Here is a 14,720-nt window from a genome sequence, read left to right on the forward strand (position 1 = left end):
TAACAATAATAATAGTTGTCCTGTTTGGTTAGACAACGTAAAGAAATATCAGTTATTAGCATAACTCTTTAAACCCTTTAATGCTTGAATTAGTGAAATTATTTGAACGAAAGATGCACTTACCATTAAGAGATTATCACTGTTATCCTTTCTCTTTAGTGAAATATTGAACCTAATACCGTTATGCCTTTGAAGACATTGACCTATCAACCAACAATATGCTTCAGCTTCCAGCTGAGAGACATATAGTCCAAATCACATGGCCTGTTACATCTTCCAGAAATAGATATTTGATATTGTCTCGTGCTGACGTGTACCATGTGCTTGTTATGTTAGTACTGACACCATTTACCGATCAAGAAACACCCTGTCGGAATTTAGAGAGAGAGAGAAAGAGAGAGAGAGACGCATAGCTTCACTCAGTGAGTAGACCCATCAAACGCACAATACACGGGAGGAATGGGTGTGTTTGAAACGTTCAATAATTGCAAATAACCACACAGATTTTTCATTACTTATACACATTGTACACGTACATAAAAGCTTAGATCCCTGCACTTTTGTCAGAAATCTATATCCACACATTTGCTATTCAATTAATATGACTGTTAAACTACACAGTCTTTAAACTTCACCATAATCGCACCATGATTTGTTTTAGGACAATTAATGACACCATCGGGTCCGAACCAGGCAATCCAAGTATAACGAGTCTGATTTCTACTTTCATTTCCATGGTTTGATAAATAAATGTATTGATGTATCATCTGTTCACCTCACTACTCAGAAACGTAAACACAAAAGCGCCCAAAGCTGCAATTATTAATGTTCAACCTTCCATTTGCTGTCAAATTATCACTTGTATGTTTCGAATTTGCCAGCATGTTAACAACCTCCAATATATCACCTGTCATAGGCTCTTGGCAAAAAAACAACAACAGTAATGATTAAATCCAATAATGATGATCAGCACTTTGGTAATTGACAATAAGCACTCATTTCCATGCCGATACTGACTATATAACAGTACCTACTGGAGGTCAAGGGCAAGTGTTTATCGGCAAACAGGCAAACAAATTGCACCTGTTTAGGAGCCACCAAGTTTAATTGTTGTGTCTGTAATGGCCGCGCCCCCAGTCTTCTGCAGCACTGCATCCTCGCTGCCCGAGAGTTGATGGGAATTAGCTACATTCATCAAAGAAAGATGTGGTTTAGATTAACATATCGAACTGGGAATCTAACCCGTCGATTACTGCATAGCGTGTCAAAAGAGATAATTCTGCGAGTATTTCAACTTGAAGTTTCGGGGACATTTTCAGGAAACTATGAAATGTCAAAGTCATTATCAAGTTCCTGTCTCGATTGGGATTCAGTTGCTGAAACCACCATACTTTGACAAAGATAACGGTGCTAAACATTCTTAATACAATAGCACAAAACGGACATTATGTGACAAGTGGCGTTTTAGTGATCCGTATAGGGTTTTCATAAGCAATATTCTGACACGAACGGTGTTGTTGGTGCTTACATATATATGTATATGTCCATCAATAAAATACACATTTTACTACCAGTAGAAAGTGGTTGTCCCTTCGTAAGTCGGTGAAAACAAACTTAAATAGCATTCATCCCAAGACAGGGCGCCGCCATTTTTGAAAATCGTGTCAAATCCATTGGAATTAATGAGATTATGTATGGTTTGTTCTCATCAAGTTAGGAAATCAAAACTACATAAATATGTATTTGAATCATTACCAAAAGGAGTTTGCATGACACAACCTGTAACATAACCTAAGCGAGGTCGGTGTCGAAGTGAAAATACTGCGTGATAAATTTCTTCACTTGCTTAATTTACTTGGTTTGTAAGTTCACTCACCAGCATGTAGACACTTGTCAATAAACGTCTATATACTTGGTCTCATAATCCTAATTACTTTATAATCATACTTGCATGCATTTTGAAACTTAATAAAAAGAAGCGATCTGCGAATGTATAACAGGAATGTAAGATGTAGACATTTCATAGTTTTCCTATAAGAATCACAATTCGCACGCACGCCCTAGTGTATGTCGCCTGCATCATTACACTTAACGACGAAAACAATGATTCTGTTAAAAGCTACGACAACTTATTAAAAACAAAAATTCCACTATTAAAATTAAAGTTATAGGAGCAATGGCTATTACCTTCTTCGAGGAATGTATCCATCAATATCCACAAAAACAAGTGATATATAATTCATCTGCAGATTTCCCAAGTGATGTGTCTTTTAACAGTCTAATATACGAAAACGCGATGTATCGTTTCGGGTTTTTCACATTGCTGTATGGTTTCATTGGTTACCCAAGATAGCACACCTGGCAACTAATTGCATAATGTGCGTCAGTCTTTCTAAAAAGTTGTTGAGTTAGCCAATAATGAGCAATCAATCAATGTATTGGCGGTTAATCCTTTGAAAGAAGGGTGTTGTTTTACGTAGACACAGACACGACAGAGTGTATTCAGTATAGATTACTAAATATATTACATAAACACTACCTTTTGACAAATCCCCCATTTAAATCCCCATAAAACTAATTAATCAATCAGCGTGTTATCGGTTAATCCTTTGATCGATCCAGACAAAATAAATGCCAAATGGGGACATTTGTCTAAGTGGCGTTTCCACTAATTATACCTGTTATAAATTCATTAACTGAGCATCAAGTGTATAATGACAAATAACGTGTAGGTTTATACCACCTAACACGGATTACAACCTAGCGACACCGAGTGATTTTGACAGAATCGTCTATGAAAACAAGGGTTGTAACTCGAAAACTAGGCAAAGCAGGAGACGAAACTAAATGATAGTAGATTGTGAGAACATATATAGCTTTCGTTTTTCTCAACAGCTTTCGCGATTTCAGGTTTGTACAAACCTGTAAACGAAATAGTTTAACCCCTGAAATGTAGATGAATACTGCACAGACTCTCATTTCTATACCCACTATTACATCACGGAGATGCGCCGCTCTGATTGGTTGAAATTTCGTTTGCGGTTGAGAATTGTGCACTGTTGACAAAAAGGTCGATTTAAGGTAATTAAAGATCGTAATGAGCAGTTTTAATGACGGGGTTTCATTTATAACGATGTCAGCAAGTGATTTTGCATTTGTACCCTACTAGAGTATATGTGACCTTTAAAATGTATTTCCCATTCTCTTTTCAAATCGTAACCGAATACATAGTGTCAAGGGTGTAGGCCTGTAGGCATGTATGTATGCAATTTCGACCAGTGTGGTCGAACGAATGGAATTCACCCATGACGGACACTTCCGGTTGTGCCGGATGTGTACATCCAGTTCAACATCAGTACTGCTGCTGTCTTTATTCTTGATGGTTCAACGATTTCTGGTATCGTGTATTATCGACGTTAACGGCCCCTTTAATATTGACAATTAAACTCCTTTTTGAATGTGGAAAGTGGTTTTAACAACAAAAAGGGGTGCGCGCCATCGATCAATTAACGATAGATACAAAGTTATATTGCGTTCCATTGCATAAAAGTTCTGTTACATGGGAAAGAGTCCACAACAAGATCATAGGAGCGTTTAATAAACTGGATGGGGTGGGATCAACAGTAGGATTCATTTCTTTAGCTCAATGAGTTGACTGAATATTCAGGTAAGACAAGACTGAAAAGCTTAGTATTGAATCGTTTTGGACCTTTGTTGGCAATATTTAACTTATTCTAAATGTCATTATCGCAGCAAAGTGTACATGGCTGCAAATCATTTGGTGGATGGATCGAACATTTCCGTTGTGATATTGTTCTACCATTGTATCACGAAGGATCTATGAGGACTAGTGGTACGACCTCATTACGCGATTCAAACGTATGTCCGTGATCTCACCTAAATTAAATTCAAGCGATGAGCGAAGGCTATTTTCAGCATCTATTGTTGGACGCACCATTAACATTGTGAAAACATATATTGGTGAGATATGATGGTAATCTAAATTATGTATGACAAATACGGCATTTAGTTAAATAATATTTTGATGTATTTTTTTATCCAGCACGCTATCTTGTGTTTTATTTCCATTATTTTACCACACCTCCATTACCACACGTCCTCTACAGTAAAGGTGATATTAGTGAACGATTTCTATTTCAGCTGTGCAGTCAATAGGTATATAAATATGGTGAAAATAAAATTTACGATGGAAATTGTGTTTACACTAGCCACACGTGCATTTCGTTATAAACACTTGACAAACAGCGAATGGCATTTTGTTTGCTTGGTGTATATGTACATAATTTGGGTGCTTAATGAGTATTGTTAGAACGTTTCATATCAACACATATTTCTGGCTTTTAAGAACACTTAATGGCTCTGGCGTGTTGACAGTATGTGGTAATGTAACAAATGTATTTATCACGTCAAGGGCAAAATGGCATCAATTTATCTTGCGGTGCTTCAACTCCACTGAACACATGTTTATGGTGCTAAATATGTGCTATTAACAGCTGCAAAACATGTTCTACAATCATAAAAAAACTCTGCTGGAAGTATGGTCGATTTTCAAAATCCAGCTTTATCATGAACATATGTTTCATGCAAGTCTAATTAGGAAAGAACCGTAAGTTGTTTTTTGTGGCTAGTATACGGTTCTTTAAAACATAATACAGTGGAATGGACGTATGGTGGAGAACCAAAAGTCAATGTTCCAACATATTGGCAGATATCTTCCGAAGTTGGTGCATTCATGTTGACATATAATGGTGATGTCATTTGATCCTTTTACGACATTTTATGCTGGGTCGATTTTGCACGAGTGCTTTTTTAAGTGGGAATGAGTTAGTATCATTGAACTACCGCATAACACCCATAAATAACCGAGAGTACAGTATTATTATTAGCTATATTTAACGTGATCAGACTGCCACTTATTGATTACGACACCTCTTAAGTCGATCGCATATTTGTGAGTACTTATTCTGTGACCGATCGCGACGTCCCCTATACAAAAAACACCAACAGCGTGTTATGGGACTGCATGATATTTGTCTGTATTTGTTTGCAGGTGTATTTTTTCTCTTATCTTGACCTTTTAAGCCTCACGTCAGTAAACGACAACTCGGAAACTTTCTAACGGAAGGATATGCAACAGGAAGACACGTGCTGGTAACCTGCCACATTACATCACTTCCCGTGGTATCGACAGTGATGGAATCGTGCTTCAATATCGACTGCACCGTGTGCAGTTACGACAGTTGTTATTATTGAGGTTAGTGTGTTAATATACTGCCTATAGTTTCAAGGAATATTTACAAAACAACAGGTACAAATGACAGGGACCAGAAAGACTACTACTACTACTACTACTACTACTACTACTACTACTACTACTACTACTACTACTACTACTACTACGACGACGACGACGACGACGACGACGACGATCTCTACTACTGCTACAACAACAACTACTACAACTACAACTACTACCATCTCTACTACTGCTAGTACTACAACTACAGCTACGATGTCTACGACTACAACTACTGCAACTACTACGACTACTACAACTACTACAACTACTACGACTACAACAACTACAACTACTACGACTACGACTACGACTACAACGACTACGACTACTACGACACTTACAACTCCTATCAATATGACTTCTACGAATCTATTAGTCCTTCACAGATACACCCAACGATCGCTGTTTCTTCTACCGTCTTCCACATACATACATACACACACACACACACACACACACACACACACACACACACACATACATACATACATACATACATACATACAGAATGCAATGCTGAATCTATGAATCTAGACAAGAAAAATCCGAAATGTGAACAAAAATTCAAATTCAGGATTTGTATCCCGAATCTGAAAAATATCCCGAATCCGTTTCTAACTTCACGTTCCCCTGCACAATGCAGAGTTGGAGAGATGCATGGTGGATCCGGCTAGGCAGCGCTTAATGTGAAAAGTCCGTCCTATTCTTTATCTCGTCTCCTTTTAAAGGATGCAGAGTCTAGAGATTACGATGACCCATACTAGTCTGGCTGTTAGTATAACCAGAACCTCTTTGCTACATTAATGTAACATAATCTGGAAAGTACAGAAGGCTTCAGTGTTGGGGAGTCTTCACATTCACTCGAAAGTCAAGCGTGGGCTTGACAAGGCGCCCCCTTCTGGGAGAAGTCCCATCAACGTTTAATATACAGTATATTATTGTTTGCTTCACTGAAAGCTGACTGAATCTACGTGCCGCTTACCACATCGTATACCAATACGCATTATACTAGCGACACTACTGTCATTACACGCTTCAGTGTAATGCTTTCAATAGAGCTATTTCAGTATGGGGAAATAATTAAAATAGGAAGGAACGTTTCCTTCGTCACTATTACCAAGCGCCATACCTAAAAGTAGATTTAAACAAAACAATAGAAATCTGATTAAAGCTGAATCTGGAAACCGAAGCATGATCAGATCCAAAAATAGCATATGCAGTACCAAATACGTTACTGATGGTGGCCTATTCCCTGTTTGTTTCTTTGGCCAATGTTTTGTTTGCCGTATAGTTATATATTCTGAATATGCGGCTCAGCAATGTCTCTGGATGACGTACAGTCACATTAAAAGAGGTAGAGTTCACTGATCAGACATTACAAGACGTAATATATAGTATTTGAAGGACCCCTAGAAGTGGAATGTATAAGAAAAGCACGTTTTATGGATGACAAATTCTATGTTATGAATAACACGACGTTTTTGAGTGTATGTTTGCTTCTTCATCAGGAGTCGCTGACTTTGATGTCATAATAAAGAAGCCGACATCTATAAGACTTGCTTTTCTTAAGTCAAACTGACGTGAGAAGCGATCTTGCTCTTTCACAATACATCATTTCCCTGGCAGAGACACGTGACTAGATTAAATCATGTTTGATTTAATATTGGCAGCCTGCACCAAGACAAACGCATAACCTCATTCTCAAGACCTTTATGCGTCTCACTTACATTCATGTCAGTTTGAAGTCGCAGTTTTGTTCAGTAGTTTAACGCCGCACTCACCGTTATCTATTCTGTACAGGTTAGTCTATGAATAACAGAGTCGAGTGTCTGATAGCATGAGCATTCACCTGTTGGTGATCTAGGACTTCATTTAACAAATACATTCGTTCATGTAATGCAATATCTGTAAAAGACTTACCGTGTATTAATTTCAGTGCGTTGAGGTATGAATCGAAAAATCAATGTGCATACATGTTTTGTTAAGTGTGGATTGTATACAAGTGGATTTTCGATTTATTCCTCATTGAATGCACAGTGAGTTCTTATAATTACATTCTTTGGCATCTACATAAGATAGATCAAAAACACTGATATAAAAGAATACAGACAAACTCGAGGAAAACCATAGTGACGAATAACATGATGCATAAAATCATGCGCATAAACTGACACGCCCACAAAAGTCATTAGCCAATCACAGGAGAGCGCAACGAAAACAAACTTTATGGTATAAAAAATACCCAGCAATTCTTCAGGCCTTGGGTCGTTTCCTTCGTTTTCAGTTTTGGTCGATAGTATTGGTAAGCACCCGACTGTATCGGTTTGCCCCATCTTTCCAGTATAAGTTAAGACCCGTGAGGAACCGGATTGGAAATGACCTTCAGGAACCGATGCTTGTCGTAAGTCGGGAGGACTTGGTTGATACATATCTTCGTATCCTAATTGCATAGATGCATGCTCATGCTGTTGATCACTGGGTTGGCTGGTCATAGCTCATTATTTACAGATCGTCGCCACATGCATTAGATATGGCTGAGAGTGGCGTTGAACAATAAACAAACAAACCGGGTGAATGAAAGTCTGTGTTGTGAGCGAAGCTCAGCATTGTACATTCTTTGGTAAAGGAATTCTTTAACCCGTGCCTAGTGCAGAAAACAGGGATTATACAAACACTGTGGACATGTGCTTATTGACAAGTGAATATGACCTTTTTCTTCTCAGGTTTATGAAGCAGCTGTGTCAGTCTATCAATAAGTAGGCATGCCTACAAAATGGATCACGATGTCTCACACTCCAATATAAAAAATCTGTAATGAGTAATATCGTCTAGACACTCTCTGGGAGCGTAAGTTCAATACCATTCATGATCAACCAGTGCTTTTCCGGAACCAGCGACTCGTGTATTCGTGAAGGTTACGAAAAGGGACGAGTGGTGAAAATTTGTCCGATAACTCGCCTATACCTCGTGCCCAGTGAAATGGTGCACGAGCGCAAGTGGCATCGTAAACGGGGAAGGTATGCTTCATAATCATTGTTAAAGGCTGACATTCTGTAGGACCCAACTTTGTTTAATTTAATACTGATGCTTCAAGACATGCTTGTACCTTGAGTCATAGTTCATCTCCCTTTCTGTACAACCAGTTTGTCGACTTTAATTACATGCTTACATGTTGTAAAAAGTTTTAAAATCTATTTGCATCATTTACCCAACTAGAAAGGTCAGTTTGAGAGCTTGTCTCCCATAATAATATCTTCCTTCATTGTCTTCTTGTCATTTTACGACAGGGATCGCATACCGGCGGATTAACGCAGGTGATTTAATGTGAGTCAACATTGACAGAGTGCAACCTGAGTGCATGACAAACTATCTGGTAGGGGTCGGGGTAGATATGGTATGCTCCCGCTAGTGGTTCATGACACTGTTAGTGCAAACAAAGGAGTAAAAACTCGTAATTCTTACCCAGTTCATTTAATCGGATACACTGACAACAGAGACTCGTAATTCGGAGTCCTCTCACTTAGCCAGAGTGTAATTAAGTGCTTTGATAATTGTCCTTTAATACTTGTCCAGATGAGCCATAATCTGAATCAACAAAATCCTCATTTAGTGAATGACACCAAGATGTTTATGTTGATGTGCACGCTCTAAATGTTCATTATTGAAGGTCAGGTTTTCAGTCCATTTATTCAATTGAGCTAAATCATAGTTGAGAGAAGGTATTGCTGATTTTACATATTTTCCCCGCAAAATCCGTGTCCAAAATTGTAACGACTGGCTCGACTGTCGTCTTTGCGGAGATGTTTTTGTGTTATTTCATTTGTTTTAACATGAACGACGCATTTCATGTTCTTTGCTCTTTTAGGAATTGAAACGGTCAACGAAACATTTTCACGTTCATCTGTCAACAGGTTATACTAACCATGGAAGTACTATTCCGAACAATGTCTATATGAACTGAGCTACCGGTAGTGGTCTGTAAATACTTCAGTAACATCAAAGGGTTGCCTCTTTTCGGAATATATCTCGATCATTCTTCGATAGCATGTTTGAGAATAAACTCACACACACTCACATGCACTGACACCGATCAATGAATTAGGCGTGACCCAACTACATGACACGTAGTCTGACATTCAGTCATCTGTTACCCCTCATGACCTCTGTTAGGATTTTTTTTAAACAGGCTTAATAATTACTTTTGGATGATAACTTTAACCTGCAAGCTGACTTTCTAGTCAGGTCAAAGTATGCCAGTAGCATATACCTTTTAATCATTCTGTGTAAATATACCCCGGGGTATTTAATTGCCCCAAAACTGGATGTAAAAAACAACAGTATACAGGAGAATTGTTTACAAGACTATTCTGTCAGTACGACGTATAATGACCACCAAACACGCATACAAGCACACACGCACATAAACACAAACGCACACATACTCACACACATCTGAACATTTAATACACCTCCACAGAGTGTTTCGTTAATTGTCACGACGTTAATTGTCAAAAGATGTGATCTTAAGATTCCGACTGAAAAATCAGCTTATGTTTTGTGTAAACCGGAAGCTTACCTTAACATGGGAACCAGACTGGTGACAAAACAAAAGGACAGTTCCAGGTTCTTGGAAAGACAGTGTGTTTTTGTACACCTGGAACTCGCGTTGTTCTTGAATGCCCTGCACGCAATAGTACAGGTCGTGTTCCGAACTACATCACTGTCCTGCCCAGAAATATATCACGTAATCAAAGTCGTCAACATTACTGTCACGGCCTTAAAACGTACTCTCTCTGGTGTTTCGATTTTCGCGAATCTTCGCACTGTTATACCGCTAGATGGGAGTGTCTTCTCTGAGGTCCGCGCCAGCTGTACGTCGCGTGCCGTAGAAACGCTGTTTAGAGATTTCTTCCTGTAATTAATGGTATAATCAATAGCAGTTCCAAAATGGGATTTGCTAACATTTAGAGTATGTGGATGGACGGGTTGTCTGTCGTGAAACGCCTGGGGATAACGGTCTCATTATGTGATCGGAACACAATAACCTATGACATGTATAATAACCCGTGTTCTCAACATGGTCAGACAACGTGTAATGGGTGTCAGTTACGTTGTGATCGATATAGGTTGACAGTCAAACTTAGTTCAACCATGAAGGACACTGTGTCCCGAGGACTATATCCAATGAAATTGATGACATGGTAGTAATTCTCGGAAATGTCAGGTATCGGATATCAGTTGATAATATGAATGACCCATTTTGTTATTTGTGTCTACTTGCCGTCAGCCCATTTCCTTTATGGTGTGATGATGTCTAATCATTATTTTTTAAGAAAGAGGAGTTTGTGTTTAATTTTATCCCACATTTATAACGATTTAGTGCTTACGCTTAGTGCTTCGGTAAATACATTCCGAAGACTCAGGAACTAATAAACCTTGTTTAGACGATACCACTCTTAAATGACTTCACAATCAAACAAACATAAAATTAATGTGCTTTGTGAATTGTATTTGGCAGGTAACTAAATGGTGGTATGCATTACAGGTCTTACCACAGGGTTGTTTTGAACAATACAATTGTGGCCATTAACCACTTTACTTCACAATTGTTCACACTCTGTATATTGTTGAATCACATACCTGCACGTTCACGACATGTGCCTGTCGCTATCTGATTTAATATGAAACCATAATGTTTTAGTTTTATAAATTTGGGATGGAATTTCTATTATGAGAAAAAGATAACAGTTCTTATATTGTCTTATATAACATTGGGTCTGGTTGAATTGTTGCTGTTTTAAACGGTCATAGATCAAGAACGAAAACAGAAAAGGGAACACTTGCGCTTATATGTGACCCCATATTGTTCCCCGAGCATATCTTGCATTATCATTGTGTATAATATCAGATTCCCGTGTACAAATAAACCAGGAAACCAAGGCCATAACCCTTCGATCTGAGTATCTAGTAACGTGGATGCCTCTAGAGAAACGTTTCCTGGTTGCATGATGGCCGTTTTGATCATAACTCTGTAGTATGTACCATCCGACCAACAATGCAGTTTGATCATAACTCTGTAGTATGTACCATCCTGTCAACAACGCAGTTTGATCATAACTCTGTAGTATGTACCATCCGACAACAATGCGGTTTGATCATAACTCTGTAGTATGTACCATCCTGTCAACAACGCAGTTTGATCATAACTCTGTAGTATGTACCATCCTGTCAACAACGCAGTTTGATCATAACTCTGTAGTATGTACCATCCGACCAACAATGCAGTTTGATCATAACTCTGTAGTATGTACCATCCTGTCAACAACGCAGTTTGATCATAACTCTGTAGTATGTACCATCCTGTCAACAACGCAGTTTGATCATAACCATTTCATGAGTCGATCATCCTCTTTATGGTTTGTTCATGTATATCACCCAAGTTGCAGATCACAATTCAGTTTGATCATAAATCGGGCTGCAGGGTAGGCTAGTGGTTAAAGCGTTCGGTCGTCACGCTGAAGACCTGGGTTCCATTCCCCACACGTTAAATATGTGAAGCTCATTTCAGGTGTCCCCCGACGTCATATTGCTGGATATTGCTCAAAGCGGCGTAAAACCAAACTCAGCTACTGATACTAAATATCTCAGCTGCGTACAACAGGTTAATGATGCGGTTCGAGCATAACATTTCGAAGTATAGATCAACCGGTAAATGACATTTTGCTTGAAAACTTCCAACCATCCTGATTCATACTAAAGAAATACAAGCTTACAGTAAGTTCAGGAAAATCGACAAAAGGCCCATCCTGCAGGGCACAGTAATGAATATGCATGCATTCTATTTACCTATATACTGTCTGACATTGCCTTACACATGTCAAAAAATCTAGACAAAAGGAGACCATACAACAATTCAAAGCCATACATATCTTGAACGAAATTAATGGTTATTAGGGAAAGAAAGTAGATACTTTTCAACTTAGAAATAGTCAGGGGATAATAATTTCGTATGCTTGTTACGAATAATGTCCCTCGCGTTTCCTTAACCATTGGCGCTGATCATGATACAGACAAATATACTATATTAGGTGTCTAATTATAGAACTGTGTCTTCCATACTGGAGACTGTTTGCCAGTAATGTTCCAGATCTGTATATCATTAATATAGATGGACACTTATTGTTTCCTTTGTTCACGGAACCTTGACTACTAACGGTACTGAATAGTAAATAGTGATCTTATATGTCACTATCTTCCGTCGATGTACTTGACTTCTGTTTAAGCAATAAACTACCAGCTGTTTCAACGCCTGTAGAAGTTTAAATGGTACTTCTGAAAATGTTAATGTAAACTGATATGAACAGATTTTCGTTGATAAAGTCTGTTTGATCTCATTGATCATATGGCGTGTAACATTGTGTTTTATTGTTCCGACATATTAGGAAATGAAGCATCAATCTTTGAAATATGGAAAATTGATAAACATGAGAACATGTTAGAAAAGAATTGTAACTTTAATACCATCAACACATACCCATAAAATTAATGTTCATTTAAAAACGTTTCTACCGCCTTGGAATAGGGCGTGGATTCATTTAAGAGTGTATCACGTTAGCTTACAACACTAAATGAAAATATACACATTACAGTGTGAAAGGCGTGTTTAAAACAGGAACAGAAATACCAGAAAACTACCGGGTACATATGGTGTAACCATATTTATGCATAAAAACAATGAATGGATTGGCCAAAAGCTCCGAAAGGCTTATTTGAAGATGCGTCCATTCGCTCAACTTAAACACTTCTCATTCTGAAGTCCAACCTGTAAACCTTGAAATTATGAAATGATATTCCTTTTTTGCTATATCTAACGAAAATAGCCAACATCGGGACTAGATGCGGACCGCCATATGAGAATATGCAGGTCATAAGCAGTATATGCTGTTTGCCTGTCGAATGGAGTATTGGGAGGGGGGGTCTGGGTTCAGTTTCTCACATGGGTACAATGTGTGCAGCCCATTTCTGGTGCCGTGATATTGCTGGAATATTACTAAAACGGCGTAAAAGCAAACTCACTCACTCCGATCGCGCTTGTGAGTTGGTGTGAACTCTGCACGATTTTCAACGATTATTATTTTCCATCTTTAGCTCAGACTTCTATTATAGTACAATACGTGAAATCACCGAACCTTGCCGTGCTGTTGACTCGATGCGGTTAAGCAGATTAGGGGTCGTTGCCTTTCCTGATGACAATCCATTGAAGACACGGCTTTAAGCAGTAATGCAGACACTATGTTATTGTAACAGACAACCTTATGGCAACTGGATCTTGGGATATTTCAAGAGACACCCGATAGGGTGTACGTGCTCCGGTCGAGCTATGTAGTGACCACAGTGACAAAGCTCAACGTCAGCGATATCCACACGCTTTGGTTGAAGCGATAATCATATTGGTTGGGTTCTTTGAACACCCAGTTTCTTAAACTTAAATTCATACTACAGGGAATTGTAGTATGTTCTGCTAGTGAAAAAATATATTAGAAATATCTAACGTCACCATCCTGTTTTTCATTGGTTGCTTCAAGCCGCACTCAGCAATATTCTAGCTATATGACAGCGGTCTGTAAGCAATCGCGTCTGGACCAGAGAGTCCAGTGATCGACATCAAGAGCAACATTAATAATTAACCAGTGAGCCAGGTGCATTTTGCGACCTCAAAGGTGTGCTGCCTAAACCTCGACATGAAATATAGAAATAAAGTTATTAAAGTTTAAAATTAAAATTCATTTGTGAATACCATTCTCTTATCAAATAAGGAATTGGAATTCAGTGTGACCAGACTTGTTTATGGTGTCTATTTTCACTTTCACACCAAACAGTTAGGGTCGCCTGAAAAGTAGGTCATTGTCTGAAAAGGTTAATGAGACTCATGTTTAAGTTTGAAGACCAATGATGTCATCATCAGCACCAACAGTGATGTTAAAGTTGTTGCTGTTGCAAAATTACTGTTACATGTGTGATCATTTCAATTTTTCCCACGATCAACTGAAAAATCAGAACAAGAAGAGATTGTAGATAACGATTTTCGTACATTGGGTCGATAGAGCATGTCTACGGTCCCCTATTGTCTCCATAGTGTTTACAGTACCTGGGATATAGGCACTTATAACATCGATATCCTCGCATTAATAATAGTTCGTCCAGATACCAGAATTCGAGTTTACATATGCAGTCTGTGAAAACAGATTATCATTAATGATCCGGAAGAGGCTTTTGTTCTGACAATCACTGCCAGTGTAATTGTTGTTTGTCATAGCGATCTGACGGGTTACAGGTTTACACAACCTTCGAGAAATAACGGGACAAATTACACGCTATGAAAAACTGTCGATTGTATACA

This window comes from Haliotis asinina, chromosome 10 (assembly GCF_037392515.1).
Source record: "Haliotis asinina isolate JCU_RB_2024 chromosome 10, JCU_Hal_asi_v2, whole genome shotgun sequence".
Lineage (NCBI taxonomy): Eukaryota > Metazoa > Mollusca > Gastropoda > Lepetellida > Haliotidae > Haliotis > Haliotis asinina.